The following is a 17,965-nucleotide window of genomic DNA, read 5'->3' as shown; positions in this document are numbered from 1 at the left end:
ACAGAATTTTGAAAGTAGCAAGAGGCTCACTTATATGTGGGCCTCAATAACATTAACAGCTGATTTCTCATCAGAAACCATGTATACCGGAAACTGAAAGAAAAAAAAAAAAAAAACACCCTGTCAACCAAAAATTCTATGTCCAGGAAATCTATCTTCTAAAATAAAGGTAAGAAGAATCTGGGTGGCTCAGTCAGTTAAGCATTTAACATTGGGGCACCTAGATGGCTCAGTGGTTGAGTGTCTGCCTTCAGCTCAGGTCATGATCCTGGGCTTCTGGATACAGTGCCGCCATCAGACTCTTCACAGGGACCCTGCTTCTCTCTCTGCCTCTGTCTCTGCCTTTGTGTTGTCTCTTATGAATAAGTAAATAAAATCTTTTTTAGGGCAGCCCAGGTGGCTCAGCGGTTTAGCGCCGCCTTCAGCCCAGGGTGCGATCCTGGAGACCCGGGATCGAGTCCCACGTCAGGCTCCCTGCATGGAGCCTACTTCTCCCTCTGCCTGTGTCTCTGCCTCTCTCTCTCTCTGTGTCTCTCATGAATAAATAAATAAAATTAAAAAAAAAAAGATGAAACCTTCTTTAAAAAAAAAAAATCTTTTTTAAAAAAGTGTCTGACTTTGGCTCAGGTCCTGGGATTGAGCCCCATGGTGTGTCTGCTTGTCCTTTTTCCTCTGCCACTCCCCCTGCTCGTGCTCACTCTAATAAATAAATACAATCTTTTAAAAAAAAAAAAAATGAAGATGAAATGAAGATATTCACAAATAAACAAAAGCCTAAAGAATTCACCACTAGCAATCATCCCAGAAATATTAAAGAGAGTCCTTGAAAAGTAAACAAAGTACTCAAATCCACAAGAAGAAATACAGTACTATAAAGGTAATCACATAGATAAATACAGAGGGCAGCAAAACTGCATTTTTTTGTTTGTAACTCTTATTTCTCATATATAATTTAAAATGAAGCTGAATAAAGCAATAATCATCAATCTGTATTGATATGAGGATAAAATGAGTTAATACAAGTAACTTATTAAGTACTTAATGATGAAGTATCATTATTATTATTATTATTCCAGTGTGTGTGAAACTTCAGTGCAGATAACTACCTAGCTAGCAAAAGCTAAACAAAACTGATGATCAATGAGATAATAGATTTTTTTAAAAGATTTTATTTATTTATTCATGACAGAGAGAGAGAGAGAGAGGCAGAGACACAGGCAGAGGGAGAAGCAGGCTCCATGCAGGGAACCCAACATGGGACTCAATCCCAGGTCTCCAGGGCCATGCCCTGGGCTGAAGGCAGCGCTAAACCAGAGCCACCCAGACTGCCCCTGAGATAATAGATTTCATAGCCAAACAGCCTTTCTCTCTTGAGCATATTGAATAGAACTATTGGTGGAAACTGGGGGTTTGAAAGAAATTAGTCATGGGTTATAAGAATTGTTTAGAAGACATTTAGCTTGAAGTAATGGTAGAATGGAACATTTACGCATCCCAAAGAAATCTAAAAAAAAATTGGACTGGAGTTTGAATGGGAGGTAAAGCCTAGAAATGATGATCATAAAAGTGATGGCTGAGAGGCGCCTAGGTGGCTCAGTCAGCATGATCTCTGGTCTTGGGACTGAGCCCCGCATTAGACTCCCAGCTCAGTGGGGAGTCTGCTTCTCCCTTTACCTCTCCTTTTGCTCATGCACACTTTCTCTCTTTTCTCTCTCTCAAATGAATATTTAAAGTTTTTTTGAAAGAGTAAAGGTTTAACAGTAGCTCCCTAAGTGAAATAGCATGCATAGAGAAGAGCAGAGGACCAAGGATTGAAACTTTAAAGAAAACTGAGGAATGAGAGGAAAGCCAGGCAAAGTATAAATATTTTCTAGGGAAAAACTAGCCAATCACACAACCAAAAGAAAAATAATTCTTTTTTTAAAAATATTTTATTTAAATTCAATTTGCCAACATATAATACCCAGACATAGTTATCTATGCTATCAAGTGCCCTCCAAGAAAAAGAATTCTTGAATTTCTAATAACAATGTGGCTTTTAAAAACTGGCTCAATTTAATTGTTTCTAAAGAAGATTCTAAAGAAAATGCTAAAATTGAGGATTCTCTGAAGTCTACCCAGAAGAGTTGTTGTTTTGCTTTTAGATTTTATTGTTAAGTGATCTCTACACCCAACGCAGGGCCTGAACTTACAACCTAGGATCAAGAGTCACATGCTCTATCAACTGAGCCAGACAGGTGTCCCTACCTAGAAGAGTTTATCCATGCATACTTCACATGACTGTGCTCCTGAAATGCAATTTCACCTAGAAAAATGGCAAGCATACTTAAGCAATACTTTAATGTCTTTATCTCAACATTATTCTTATAGGTAAAAATCTTAGAAATAAGCCTATGTCATTTGGCTCACTTCAATAAAAAAGGGAATCTTATTTCCTATGTTAATTATGAAGAACTGTTAACGTTTATTCTCAATAAAATATTAACTAAAGTCATCAAATGTAAGGACCAGTTTCTGAAAAGAGCCCTATTTAATGACTGAGTCCTAGGTTAGTCCAAGAAACACTGAATCCTGCTATGTGAAATAGATTCTGCTTCTCATTATCTGGAAAATCAAAGTCTCTCTCTGCTACTGGATATGTAGGTATCTAACCACAAACTGGTATGCTACTTATTATATATTTTTCTTCAAAGAATATTTCAAAAATACTAACCATACTATCTCTTTATCTTCAATGAAACCAATTCTAATAAATCAAATTCACCAAAGGTCTAGAAGATCATTCTAACATTGTCATCTTTAAGAAGATATTTATAGGGGATCCCTGGGTGGCTCAGCGGTTTAGTGCCTGCCTTCAGCTCACGGCGTGATCCTGCAGTCCCGGGATTGAGTCCTACATCAGGCTCCCTGCATGGAGCCTGCTTCTCCCTCTCCCTCCCTCTCTGTGTCTCTCATGAATAAATAAATAAAATCTTAAAAAAAAAAAAAAAGATATTTATAAAACACATAAACTGCAATTATTTCCTCCCAAGTTCTTTAATGCCATCTGCATTGTGAAAAAAAATGCATATACAGGGGCGCCTGGGTTGCTAAGTCAGTTAAGTAAGTGTCTGCCTTCAGTTCAGGTCATGATCTCAGGGTCCTGGGTCGGAGCCCTGCACTGGGCTCCCTGCTCAGCGGCAAGTCTGCTTCTCCTTCTCCTTCCGGCATTGCCCCTGCTTGTGCACACCCTGTCAAATAAATAAATAAATAAATAAATAAATAAATAAATAAATAAATATTTTTTAAAAATACACATATAGGAAAGTATGTAAAACATAAATGTGCAGCTTAATGAACTGTTACACAAGCAAACACCCATGTAATCATGATCCAGGTCATAAATAGGATATTGCCAACACTACAAAAGCCTGCAAAATGCCCTTTTGAATCAGAACTCTTTCTCACCCTCTAAAAGTAACAATTTCCTAACTTTTTTAGTAATTACCTTCATGCTTCTCCTTGTAAGGAGACATAAGGGTGATTTTTAAATAACAGAATTTTATTGAAAATTTAGTCACTAAATAAAAATATTTGAACATAAAGTCAAAACTAAATTATAAAGGAATTATCACAATATCATTTATACTTTTACTAATCTTCAAAATTATTCCCATAATATATATCAATCCTGAGGGCTAATTTAGCCCAAACTCTTTGTAGCCTATCACCAATGATGAAATGGTGGCCATAATGCAGTGCTTCCAATCTTCAAGGATGTAAGTATTGGGTGATACAACACAAAGTTCTCAGTGTATCCCAAGAAATTTGGGTTGCCACTCATCCACACTCACTGTTTCAAATAGAACATACAATACTAATCCGTGAAATATTATTTTTGTATTTATTCATTTTCTCAGAGAAGATATTAAGGAGCCAATAGAAGATGTGATAGAAATGAGGTGAAAAATCAAGTTGTTAGAGATTTCCTGTGCCTATGGGAGGAAAATACTTCTTTACCTTGTTTAAATATGGAATCCCTGTCACTATGTTCTCTATAAAAAAAGAATGTATTCAAGACTCATTATGTGTATATTTAGACATGAGAGGAAAAAAATCTAGTTTGGTGAGTACTGTGTATCCTAATACATAATACAGTTACTGTGTAATAACTTTTTAAAAGGTTCAATTTTTTTAATCACCCTGTACCCCTCCCATTAAGTATATATCTCTAAACATGATATTTTCATTTTGCTTAATTTTTAACCTTACCTAAATAAATGCACATAAATAAATGCATATAAGTATATATTTTTTTCAGTCTTGCCTTTATACCTCAACACTGTTTCTGAAATGCTTCCATGTTGTTGAATGCAACTATCTTTTGTTAATTTTCATTACTATATTGTGTTTCATTGTGCAAATATACCAAAATCTTACTTCTCAATTTTTGGTGATAAGTGTTTGAGTCATTTTAATTTGAAACTATTATAAATAACACTATATACATTATGACTCAGGTCTCCCTAGACAAATGTAGATACATTTCAGTTGGGTACATACCTAAATGTGAAATTTCTGGTCACAGGACTGCCTCATTTTCATCTTTACTACACACTAAACTGTTTGTACCAATTATATTTCCATCTGCTCTTGTTGCTCCATGTCCTTGCTTCTTACTGGATATAGACGTTTTTAAAAATTTAAGTCATTCAAGTAATTGTGTAGCACGTTTCTCTTTTAATTTGCAATTCTCTAGTCACTAATGAGTTGAACACTGAACATTTCTTCATTTGTCTACTGGACATTTAGATGGGCTGTGAAAAAAGAAAATTTCTATGAAATAAGAGGCTCAGGAACATTGAACACCACTGCTTCCTCTTCCCAGAGGAGATTTTATGTTGGTAATACTATCTTTTGGTTAAGAATCAAGAGAGCCAAGTATTTGTTCCCACTGATGGAAGCACATATATTATTTCTGACGGTAACCTCAACCTCAAGAATAAATGGGCAAATGCACAGGAAGGCTTGAGTTTTCCCAGATCCAACAGTACCTTTTTCTACCTGAATATCATCTCCAACAGCTGCACATCCCATTAAGAATCTGAGGGCCATGAAATGATGCACTAAGATATATTCCATCAGCTCTGCTCCGTGCAATCACCTCATTCATAACATCACCTGTATCCTTAATTAATTTAGAAACTTAAAAAAAGATCTTTGCATGAGCAAGAAAGGAAAGGATCATTTTCTACAATCCACAACCCAACTGAAATACCCCGAGTGGTAAACTTTGAGGCCTTGTACGTTTTTTAAAAATCTTTATTTTTCCCTCCCACTTAAGTGATTTGGGAGCTAGGTACAATATTCTGATCAGTTCAAAACTAATTTTCCCTATCTTTAAAAATGTTGTTTCATTGCTTTCAAAGACTGTTACAATAAGACAACTGATTATTTCTCTGTAGATGCCTTTTTTTTCTGTTTGAAAGCTTTTTAGAAACTTCTCTTTATCCCTTGTCTTCTCAGATTTCACCATAATGTATTTAGGTGTAGGCCTTTCATGACTTATTCTTATTTGCACTCGTTGCATTGTTGTAGTGTGAAGATTTTGTCCTTTCAAGCTCTGGGAAAATTTTCTTCTTTGATTCCTTTCTTTCCTCCCTTCCATTTTCTCTATTCTATCTGGAATTCCTATCAGACAGATACTGAATTCCTGAATCTATATTCCATGTGCTTTTTTTTTTTTTTTCACCATTTCTAATCCCTTGACCTTTCCTCTATGTTCTCAAAGAATTTCACAGCTTGCTCTTACAACTATTTTATACTTTGTGTCACTCTGCTATTTAGCCCAGGTATTGTTCATCTTAACAATCACAATATCCAAGATCTGTTTCATAGTCAAAGATGCAATATTCTCAAATCTGTAAGAATACAGTTGTTCTAAAATCTTTCTCTGCTTGCTATATTAACTGAGTTTTTCTGTATTAGTTTTTTGACTTCTTAAAGTTGGTAATTCTTTTCATGGTATTGATTTTTCTCAAGTATTTGGTGAAACTTGGTAGCCTGATCATTTCTATACTTGAAGATTTCTATGCTTTTATTTTTACTGTGACCTGACTCTGATAAAGAAAGGGGAGGGACGCCTGGGTGGCTCAGTGGATGAGCATCTGCCTTAGACTCAGGGCGTGATCCTAGAGTCCCAGGATCAAGTCTCACATCAGGCTTCCTGCATGGAGCCTGCTTCTTCCTCTGCCTATGTCTCTGCCTCTCTCTCTCCCTCTGTCTCTCATGAATAAATAAATAAAATCTTAAAAAGGGGGGGGGGGAACAGAGTATGTCACATTTAGGGCCAAACAGTGATTGTAGAAGCTCTCTATCCTCTCTAAAAGTCAGTAGCTACCTGGAGAAAATCCCAGTCTCTTTAGGCCCAGTGACCATGTTTACAGCTATAGCAAAAAGCCAATGCCAGTCAACTGTATGGTATGTGAATTATGTATCAACAAAGCTGCTTCTTTAAAGTCTATTGGGAGGGGAGGGGACTGACATGCTAAGCAGCTAAGTGGAATTCCTCTCCAAAGCGCCCTGAAGATTATCCCAGACCCTTTTCCCACACCTTGTATATGTTGAAACTGAGCCTGGAATTCCCTACTACCAAAACATCCATCTATTGTGACTACTGAGGTGAATTTTTCTGCAGATTTATTTGCAATTGGAACATATGTATGCAGTCCACCTTTATCTAATTTTCTTACACCTACAGTAAATCTATTTAGATAAGGCCTAAATGACAACATGGGATAAATTTCACATACATAACACTGAGTTAATGAAGACAGAGTAATATATTATGTTCTGTACTATTCATTCACATAAAGTTCAAACAAACAGGGATCCCTGGGTGGCGCAGCAGTTTAGCGCCTGCCTGAGACCCAGGATCGAATCCCACGTCGGGCTCCCGGTGCATGGAGCCTGCTTCTCCCTCTGCCTGTGTCTCTGCCTCTCTCTCTCTCTCTCTCTCTCTCTCTCTCTGTGACTATCATAAATAAATAAAAATTTAAAAAAAAAGTTCAAACAAAAAAAACTAATCTATGCTGTTAGATGTTAGGATAGGAGTTATCTTTAGGAGCCTAATGATTGGAAGGGAGAACAAAAAGGGCTTCTTGGAACTTGGTAATCTGTTTCTCTGAGTGCTGGTTACACAGCTATATTAACTTTGTAAAATACATGAGACATATACTAATGACTTGTACATTTTTATGTTATACTTCAATTAAAACTTAAAAAAAAACAAATTTAGAGAATTTTGAATTCTCCATTTTTTATAGAGAGAGCACTTTTTTTTAAGATTTACTTATTTAATGTCGGCAAATTGAACTCCAATAAAAAAAAATCTCCACATTAAAAAAAAAAAAGATTTACTTATTTATTCACGAGAGACACACAGAAAGAGGCAGAGACACAGGCAGGTGGAGAAGCAGGCTCCTTGCAGGGACCCTGATTCGGGACTCGATCCCCAAACCCAGGATCATGCCCTGAGCCAAAGGCAGACACTCAACCACTGAGCTACCCAGGTGTCCCTAGAGAGCACTTTTCACTTACTTTACCCATAGTTTTAAAAACAGATTAATAAAAAAGAGAAAAAGAAAAAAACAGATTAATAAATATGTCAAAATCTGGAAAATTAGATCACAAGGTTATATACTGCAAAACATATGCCAGAGCCTCTACTTCTAGAAATGGCAACATAGTGAAGTCAGACCAACATTTCTGCTGAGCAAGTAGACAAATGGAACAAAATATTTTAAACATGTTTGAAGATACTGAGGAAAGTAGAAGACTCTGAAGACTTACCAGATTAAAAACTGCAAAATATGGAGATTAAGAGAGGTAACCCCTGCATTTGCCAATTCTGGAAGAGGTGCTTTTGACACCCTCTCAGGAGTAGGGAGATAGGAACTAGAACCCAGAATCAACCAAGGTAGAGCAAAAAAGGAAATGCGGTACAGGAGAAACACAGAGGAAACAAGGGAATCAAGCAAATGGGTGAAGCTCCCTTTATTTGGGATGAGACTTCAAAGAACTGCAACCTATAAGAAAGAGTAAACCAGAATTAGACAAGTTCTTGAACAGAGTACATCTATATTAAGAGTAAGCTGAGGATATCATAGGAACAGAAGCTGGACAAGTTTCCCAAAGGACATGTTAAATCTGAGACTTGAGAGAGGAACAGAAGTGAGTAATTTTCCAAACCAAATTGGAAATTGGAGAGGTAAAGAGTAGAAGGAGGGAGAAAGCATTCTAGGGACGGTAGTTATCTGTGTCAAGGCTGGAGACAATCTAAAAACTCACATACTAGTAGGATAGTATTTGAATATAACTAGAGCACAGTTAGGAGGACAGTTAAGAGATGTTATGAGGTGAAGGTGGAACTGGGTGAAAGTGGCCAATGTAAGGTAAGTTAAAAATGTAAATCCAATAAGACATGATGAGATTAGGGCTATAGTAAAGAAAAAGACCATCAGGACGTCTTGATGGCTCAGCCGTTGGGCATCTCCTTTGGCTCAGGGGATGATCCTAGAGTCCCGGATGGAGTCCCACATTGGGCTCCCTGCATAGAGCCTGCTTCTCCCTCTGCCTGTGTCTCTGTCCCTCTTTGTGTCTCTCATGAATAAATAAATAAAATCTTAAAAAAAAAAAAAAGAAAGAAAAAGAAAAAGACCATCAAGGACAGTTAAATATATATATATATATATATATATATATATATATATATATATATATATATATATTCTTTTTTTTTTTATTTATTCATGATAGACATAGAGAGAGAGGCAGAGACACAGGAGGAGGGAGAAGCAGGCTCCATGCAGGAAGCCCGACATGGGACTCGATCCTGGGACTCCAGGATTGTGCCCTGGGCCAAAAGCAGGCGCTAAACCCCTGAGCCACCCAGGGATCCTCAAGGACAGTTCTTATGTTCATTTCTGGTATAGGCAGCTAAAAGAGAAATCGTGGTATCTTGCTTTTGAGCTTCAAGGCAAACATGATTAACTTCTAATTATATTTAATAAGCTTAAATTACTTGTGTTATATTCTTAAAACCAGATCCTATCATTTTTGTGTTCAAAACCCTTTAAATAGCTCTCTTGTACATTTAATAAAAATGTTAAAATCTGTAATATGATCTATAAGGCCATCTATGATTTGGCTCCCCCCTACCCCATATCACCTTCTCACAACACTTTGCCTCTTACCAAAACACTTTAGGTTATATAGCTTTCTTAAGTTCTATAAAATGTCAAGATCTTGCTACACAGTGTTTCCTGCATGATGTTCCTTCTGTATAAAATTTAACTTCCTCCTCCACTCTCCACCTCTTTATCTTTTAGGTCTCAAATTATTTATCATTCCATCAAACATATCTTCAATGACTCCCCCTGCCCTAACTTCTGTTAGGTCCCCTGGCTATTCTTCATATCTCATTTGTGATTATATATTTAAGTTTACATGTTTGTCTGTCTCCCCCTCTAAACTGAGTTAGGGCAATGATGTTATTTATTTAATTCCTATTATATATCCAATACCTAACAGTGGTATACATGAGGTGTTCAAATACTGAATGAATGAATGAATGAATGAATGAATGAATGAATACAGGAAGAAGAGGAGAGAAAGATTTCAGGTTGGATATTTTTAATGTGAAATATCTATGCAATAACCAAAAGAAAAATGCTAGGTCAAAAGACATAACTATCTGGATTTCAGAAGAAAGTTCTAGGATAGAGAAATTGATTTGGGGGGATCCCTGGGTGGCTCAGCGGTTTAGCGCCTGCCTTCGGCCCAGGGCATGATCCTGGAGTCCCAGAATCAAGTCCCGCATCGGGCTCCCTGCATGGAGCCTGCTTCTCCCTCTGCCTGTGTCTCTGCCTCTCTCTCTCTCTCTCTCTCTCTCTCTCTGTCTCTCATGAATAAATAAGTCTTTAAAAAAAAGAAAAATTGATTTGGGAGTAATTAACAGATAGTAACTAAGTCACCAAAGGGATGAGAATATATAGATAGAATAAATTTTAAACAGAAGGAAAGAGAGGCTAAGACTAACAGAATAATCAAACTTTTATTTGACTTAGTATTGGAAGTCCTAACCAGACCAATTAGGCAAGGAAAAAAAAATGAGGCATTCAAAATTGAAAAGAAAAAGTAAAAGTCTTCCTAATTGCAGACAAATGATTTTATGTATAGAAAACCCTGAAGATACACACACAAGAAATGGTTAGAATAGACAAATTCAGTGAAGTTACAAGGTACAAAATCAACATACAAAATCTGTTGCATTTTTATATACTAACAATGAACTATCAGAAGAGAAATTAAGAACAATCCCATTTATAACCGCAAAAAAAATAAGTACCTAGGAATAAATTTAACAAAGGAGGCAAAAGATCTTTACACTGAAAACTGTAACACATTGATGAAAAAAAATGAAGACACAAATAAATGGAAAGATATTCCTTTTCTATAAATGGGAAGAACTTATATTATACAAATGTCCATATTACCCAAAGCAACCTAGTTTCAAAGCTGTCTCAATTCCAATGGCACTTTCATAAATAGAACAATCCCAAAATTTGGATGGAAACACAAGAGATCTCTAATAGCCAAAGCAATCCTGAGAAAGGATAACAAAGTTAGAGGCATCATGCTCCCTGATTTCAAACTTTATTACAAAGCTATGGTAATCAAAACACTATGTAATAAGCATAAGAATAAACACATAGATCAATGGAATAGAATAGAGAACCCAGAAATAAATCCATGCATATGTGCTCAATTAATTAAAGACAAAGGAAGCAAGAATATACAATGGAGAAAGGAGATTTTTCAACAAATGGTATTGGGAAAACTGGACTGTCACACACAAAAGAATGAAACTAGACCACTACCTTATAGGATACACAAAAATTAACTCAAAATGGATTAAGGACTTTAATGTAAGACCTAAAATCATAAAACTCCTAAACAAAGAAAACTCCTATGTAAAGTAAACATAGGCAGTAAAACTCCTTAACATTGGTCTTGGTGATGACTTTTTGGACATGGCTCCAAAGGCAAGGTCAGCAAAAGCAAACACAAACAAGTGGGACTACATCAAACTAAAAAAGCTCTGCACAAAGCAAATCATCTAGAAAATGAAAAGCCTACCTGCTGAATGGGAGAAGATAACTGCAAACAATACATCCAATAAGAAGTTAATATTAAAAGCATATAAAGAACTCATACAACTCAATACAACAACAATCCAATTTAAAAATGGGTAGGGAACCTGAATGAAAATTTTTCCAAAAAAGACATACAGATTGCCAACAGGCACATGAAAGGATTCTCAACATCACCAATCATCAGGGAGAAGCAAATTACAGCCACAATGAGCTATCACCTCATACCTGTTGGAATGGCTATTATCAAAAACATAAGAAATAACAAGCGTTGGCAAGGATGTAGAGAAAAGGAAACCCTCACACACTATTGGCGGGGTGTAAATTGGTACAGCCACTACAGAAAACAGCACGGAGGTTCCTTAAAAAGTTAAAAATAGAACTATCAGGGTGCCTAGGTGGCTCAATCAGGTAAGCACCTGACTCGATTTTGGCTCAGGTCATGATCTTAGGGTTGTGAGACTGAGCTGACATCGGGCTCTGGTGTTCAGTAGGTATTCTGCTTGGGATTCTCCCTCCCTTTCCCTCTGCCCCACCTCCTGCTCATGCACACATACTCTAATAAATAAATAAAATATTTATAAATAAATTAAAAAAAATAGAACTACAATATAATCCAGGAATTCCACTTTTGGGCACTTATCTGAGGGAAAGGTAAATACTTCAAGACATGCAATCATAAATTTGCACCCCTATGCAGCATTATTTACAATAGCCAAGATAGGAAAACATCCCAAGTGTCTATTGATAGATGAATAAATAAAATATATATGCATATGAGATATGGTATATATACATAAATACATACAATGAAATACTATTCAGCCATTAAAAATCAATAAAATATTGCCATTTGTGTGCAACATGGATGGACTTTAAGGGTTTAGGCTATTAAGTGAAATAAGTTAGACAAAACCAAATACTGTTTGATTTCACTTATATGTGGATTACAAAAACAAATGAAACAAAACAAACCAAAATTCATAGATACAGGAAACAGATTTGTGGTTGTAGGGATGTCTGAAGAGGATCAAGAAATACAAAATTCCAGGGGCGCCTAGGTGACTCAGTTGGTTAAGTGTATGCTTTCTGCTCAGGTCATGATCATGGGGTCCTGGGATTGAGCCCAGCATCAGGCTCCCTGCTCAGCAGAAAGTCTGCTTCTCCCTTTCCCTCTGTTCCTCCCCACCACCACTTGTGCTCTCTTGTGATTACTCACGCATGCTCTGTCTCAAATAAATAAATAAAATCTTAAAAAAAGGTACAAAATTCCAGTTATAAATAGCCATGGAAATATAATATATAGCATGGTGACCAAAGTCCATGACATTGTACTGCATATCTGAAAGTTGCTAAGAAAACAGATCTTCAAAGTTCCCGTCATAAGGAAAAAAAAAATGTTATGATTCTGTATGGTGATGGATAGTAACAAGACTTACTGTGGTGATGATTTCAGTGTTTCCAAGTATCAAATCATTATGTTGTACACCTGAAACTAATATAATGTTATATGTCAATTATATTTCAATTTAAAAAAAGAAAGAATAATCAAAATAATGGGAGGTAAATAAAAAGTGTGATATATATGATACCACTGAAGATATTACAGGCATACCTCATTTTACTGTGCTTCAGATTATGCTTTCACAGATACCGTGTTTTTTTTACAAATTGGGAAGTTTGCAGCAACCCTGCATCAAGCAAGTCTATCAGTATCGTTTTTCCAATAGATTTGCTCACTTCATATCTCTGTCACATTTTGGTAATTCTCACAATATTTCACTTTTTCTTTTTCTTTTTTTAAGATTTTATTTATTCATGAGACACAGAGAGAGAGAGAGAAGCAGAGACACAGGCAGAGGTAGAAGCAGGCTCCATGCAGGGAGCCCGATGCAGGACTTGATCTCTGGACTCCAGGATCATGCCCTGGGCCAAAGGCAGGTGCCAAACCACTGAGGCACCCAGGCATCCCTATTTCACTTTTTCATTGTTAATGCATTTTTTTAAAAAGACTTTATTTATTTATTTATTTATTTATTTATTTATTTATTTATTCATGAGAGACACAGAGAGAAAGAGGCAGAGATATAGGCAGAGGGAGAAGCAGGCTCCATGCCGGAAGCCTGATGTGGGACTTGATCCTGGGACTCCAGGATCACGCCCTGAGCCAAAGGCAGACACTCAACCACTGAGCCACCCAGGCGTACCACGTTATTGCCATTTGTTATGGTCATTGTCTGTGATCAGCGATCTTTGACGTTTCTATTGTAATTGTTTGGGGATACCATGAACCATACCCATATAAGATGCCAAACTTAATCAATAAATGTGTGTGTATAGACTGTTCCACTGATGGGCTGTTCCCCCTCATTTTCTTCCTCCCCTTGTACCTCCCTATTTTCTGACACACAACAATACTTAAATTTGGCCATTTTGATAACCCTACAATAGGCTCTAAGTGTTTAAGAGAAAGGAAGAGTCACACATCTCTTACTTCATACCAAAAGATAGAAAGTATTAAGCTTAGTGTGGAAGGTATGTTAAAAGCTGAGACAGACCAAAGCTAGGCCTCTTGTGCTAGTTAGCAAAGTTATGCATTAAAAGGAAAAGTTTTTGAAGAAATTAAAAGCACTACTTCAATAAATACATGAATAATGAGAAAACAAAACAGCCTTATTGCTGATATGGATAAAGTTTTAGTGGTCTGGATACAACATCAAACCAGGGGTGCCTATGTGGCTCAGTTGGTTAAGTGGCTGCCTTCAACTCAAGTCATGAACTCAGGGTCCTGGGATAGAGCCCAACATCGGGCTCCCTGCTCAGTAGAGAGTCTGCTTCTCCCTCTCCCACTGTCCCTCCTCCATACTCCTGCTCTCTCCTCTCAAATAAATAAAATCTTTAAAAAATCAAAACCAGCCACAACATTCCTTTAAGCCAAAACCTAATCCAAACCAAGGCCCTAACCCTGTTCAATTCTATAAATAGGCTGAGAGAGGTGAGGAAGCTGTAGAAGAAAAGTCTGAAACTAGCAGACATTAGTTCATTTAATTTAAGGAAAGAAACTTAACAGACACAAACAGGTTTAGAGTAGGGATCTGATGAAAGCCTGGAACACAATAGAGGTGACTGTTCACTTTACTGTGAGGGCCTCCTGAACAGTGGCTGAGGTGAGTTCCCCTCCCTGGGAACAAAAGGGCAAGGTAATACCATCTTCCACCCCTCTGCCCACAAGCACAGTTGGACTTCAAAGAGAAACAGTGCCTCCAGGAGAGGCTGGAGTTGCTTACAACAAACCCCATCCCCCTGCACCCCACAGGGCATCTTTACAAAGGCAAAGGCTTTACAAAGGCTGAACCAACACAGCAGGCCTCTCTCCCTCAAGATGACCTAGGCCCCCCAGCATGTACTAAGTCAACTGATCACAGAATGCTCCAAAATTTCAGCTTCAGTTCTGGTGGAAATATGACCAGGCTTTTTTCTTTTTTAAATTTTATTAAGTTTAATTTTGTTGTATTATTTTTCTCTGGAATCAGGCTTATTGGTTTTGTTTGTTGATTGGTTTCCTTTTCTCATTTTTTGAATCAGGCTTCTTTTTCTTTTTTCTTTTTTCCTTTTTCCTTTTTCTTTGATATCAGGCTTATAGTTTTCTTTGCTTGCCTTTTCGTTTTCCTTGGATCAGGTGTTTTGTTTTGTTTTAATCAGACTTACCTTAACAAATCGAAGTGCACCTAGGGAAAGGTCCAAACACTCCCTACTGCAAGCAAGGAGGAACTCTGCAGAGGACTAACCTGTGGGAAAGAGTAGCCAAAACACAACAACAGAGTGCACACAGCACACATCAGAAACACTTCCTGAAGCAGCAGGCCATGGACAGTATATGACCCCTTCCTGACACAGTATACTCTCAGGAGCAAGAAACATTAATAAGCTTTCAAAACACACAAAAGGCAGAAACCTAGACATAATGATGAGACAGAGGAATTCTCCAAAACGAAAGATCAAGAAGAAATCATAGCCAAGGATTTGCTCAAAATAGATATAAGCAATATATCTGAACAAGTACTTACAACAGTCATGAAAATACTAGCTATGCTTGAAAGAAGCACAGAAGACACCAGAGAAACTCTGACTGCAGAGATAAAAGACCTAAGAACTAGTCAGGCTGAAATTTAAAAAACCAAGATGCAAAACCAACTGGATGTAATCACAAGGATGGAAGAAGCAGAGAATTTAATAGGGATACAGAAGATAAAATTATAGAAAATAATGAAGCTGAAGAGGGAAAGAAGACTATTAGATCACGAATATAGACTTAAGGAATTCACTGATTCTACAAAGCATGTTAATATCCATATCATAGGAGTCCCAGAAGAAGAGCAGGAAAAAGGGGCAGAAGGTTTATTTGAACAAATTATATCTGAGAACTTCCCTAATCTGGAAAAGGACAGGCATTCAAGTCCAAGATGCAAAGAGAATATTCCTCAAAATAAACAAAAAGAGGTCAACACCAAGACCTATAGTGAAACCTGCAAAATACAAAGATAAAGAGAGACTCCTGAAAGCACCTAGGACAAAAGGTCCTTAACCTACAAGGGTACACACATAAGTTTAGCAGCAGACCTGTCTACAGAAACTTGACAGGCCAGAAGAAAGTGGCATGATATATTCAACATGATGAATAGGAAAATTATGCAGGCAAGAATACTATATCAAGCAAAGCTATCATTCAGAATAGGAGATATAAAAAAGAGTTTCCAAGACAAGCAAAAACTAAAGGAGTTCATGAACACTAAACCATCCCTGCAATAAATATTAAAGAGGACCCTCTGAGTGGGAAAGAGAGACCAAAAGCAGCAAAGCCTAGAATGGAATAGAGATGATCTACAGAAGCAGTGACTTTACAAGTAACACAATGGCACTAAATTCATGTCTATCAATAATTATGCTAAATGGAAATGGACTAAATGCTCCAGTCAAAAGACAAAGAGGTATCAGAATAAGTGAAAAACAGGACCCATCAATATGCTGCTTACAAGAGACTCATTTTAGACTCAAGACACCTCCAGATTGAAAGGGGGGGGGAAGGCATTTATGTTAATGGACATCAAAAGATAGCTAGAGTGGCCATACTTATACAAACTAGATTTTAAACCAAAGACCGTAATAAGAAATGCAGAACAGTATATCATAATAAAGGGGTTTATCCAACAATATCTAACAATGCCCTTGTGGCCAATGCTCTGTGGTATAACCTTGTTAAAAATCAAGCTTCCATATATGAGTGGGTCTGATACCAGGCTTTGCAATTTGCTCCAATGTTTTATTTTATTGTTGTTCATCTCTCCACTAATAACCACTATCTTGACAGCTACAGGTCTATTATAAGTTTTATGTGGGAAAACAAGTGACTCTACTTTATTCTCTTCTTGGCTATGCTTGGCCTTTTTCACTTACATGAAAAGTTTAGAATATCTTTGAATTCAACACACACACCTTTTAGAATTTAACGGGGATTGTACTATCAATTAGGAATTCAAATGTCTATATCTTAGTATCTAAATATATATCTCTTTATGATATCACACATATCTTTACAATATCATCTTTCCATCAACAAGCATGATATTCCTTCTCATTCATTTAGTTCTTTTTTTTAAAGATTTTTATTTATTTATTTATTTATTGAGACAGAGAGAGAGGCAGAGACCTAGGCGGAGAGAGAAGCAGGCTCCATGCAGGAAGCCTGATGTGGGACTCGATCCCAGGATTCTGGGATCACGCCCTGAGCCAAAGGCAGATGCCCAACTGCTGAGCCACCCAGGCGTCCCTCATTTAGTTCTTTTTAAATGTCATTCAAAAAAGTTTTGTTTTTCCCATATGATAAAAAAAACTAAAAGGCACCCAATTGAATGGGAGAAGATATTTGCAAATGATGTATTGGATAAAGGGCAGGTATCCAGGATCTATAAAGAACTCATCAAAATTAACACCTGAAAAAATAAATAATCCAGTTAAGAAATGGGCAGAAGACATGAACATTTCTCCAAAGAAGCCATACAAATGACTAACAGACAAATGAAAAGATGAACATCACACATAATCAGAGAAATACACATCAAAATCATGATGAGATACCACGTCACACCTGGCAGAATGACTGAAGTTAACAGCTCAGGAAACAACAGATGTTGGTGAAGACGTGGAGAAGGGAAACTTTTGCACTGTTGGTGGGAAATGCAAACTGGTACAGCCATTCTGGAAAACAGCATGGAGGTTCCTCCAAAAGTTAAAAATAGAACTACCCTATGACCCAGCAATTGCATTAATAGGTATTGACCCCAAAGATACAAATGTAGTGATCTGAAGGGGCATATGTACCCCAATGTTTATAGCAGCAATGTCTCCAATAGCCAAACTATGAAAAGAGCCCAGATGTCCATCAAAAGATAAATGGATAAAGAAGATGTGTGTATATATATATATACACACACACACACATACATACACACACACCATGGAATATTACTCAGTCCTCAAAAAGAATGAAATCTTGCCATTTGCAAGAATGTGGATGGAACTAGAGGTTATTATGTTAGGTGAAATAAGTCAGTCAGAGGAAGACAAATATCACATGATTACACTCATATGTGGAATTTAAGAAACAAAACAGAGGGCAGCCCCAGTGGCGCAGCAGTTTAGCGCCGCCTGCAGCCCGGGGTGTGATCCTGGAGACCCGGGATCGAGTCCCACGTCGGGCTTCCTGCATGGAGCCT

The 17,965-nt window shown here is 37.1% G+C and overlaps 2 long non-coding RNA genes across 17 annotated transcripts in view; one reads left to right on the top strand and one right to left on the bottom strand.

The window, feature by feature from the left end:
* LOC144321064 (uncharacterized) overlaps positions 1–17,965 on the top strand; it is a 41,266-nt gene that overhangs the window by 16,307 nt on the left and 6,994 nt on the right. The gene's annotated exons all lie outside the window — the stretch shown is intronic.
* The window catches only part of LOC144321062 (uncharacterized), a 29,515-nt gene continuing 12,778 nt past the window's right edge, over positions 1,229–17,965 (bottom strand). For 3 of the 15 annotated variants that reach the window (XR_013386771.1, XR_013386770.1, XR_013386781.1), the window contains exons 2-5: positions 12,632–12,687; positions 7,831–8,066; positions 4,543–4,796; positions 1,231–3,230 (exon numbers count right to left, since the gene is read on the bottom strand). This is a non-coding gene — a long non-coding RNA (uncharacterized LOC144321062). Of the gene's footprint in view, positions 3,231–4,542; positions 4,797–7,830; positions 8,067–12,631; positions 17,834–17,965 lie in introns of those variants that run through there. The other 12 variants (XR_013386778.1, XR_013386775.1, XR_013386777.1 and 9 more) reach the window with 8 other exon arrangements.

The sequence above is a fragment of the Canis aureus genome, chromosome 9 (genome assembly GCF_053574225.1).
Source record: "Canis aureus isolate CA01 chromosome 9, VMU_Caureus_v.1.0, whole genome shotgun sequence".
Taxonomy (NCBI): Eukaryota; Metazoa; Chordata; class Mammalia; order Carnivora; family Canidae; genus Canis; species Canis aureus.
The sequence above is the reverse complement of the archived record's forward strand: the minus strand, read 5'-3'. Positions and strand labels throughout refer to the sequence as shown.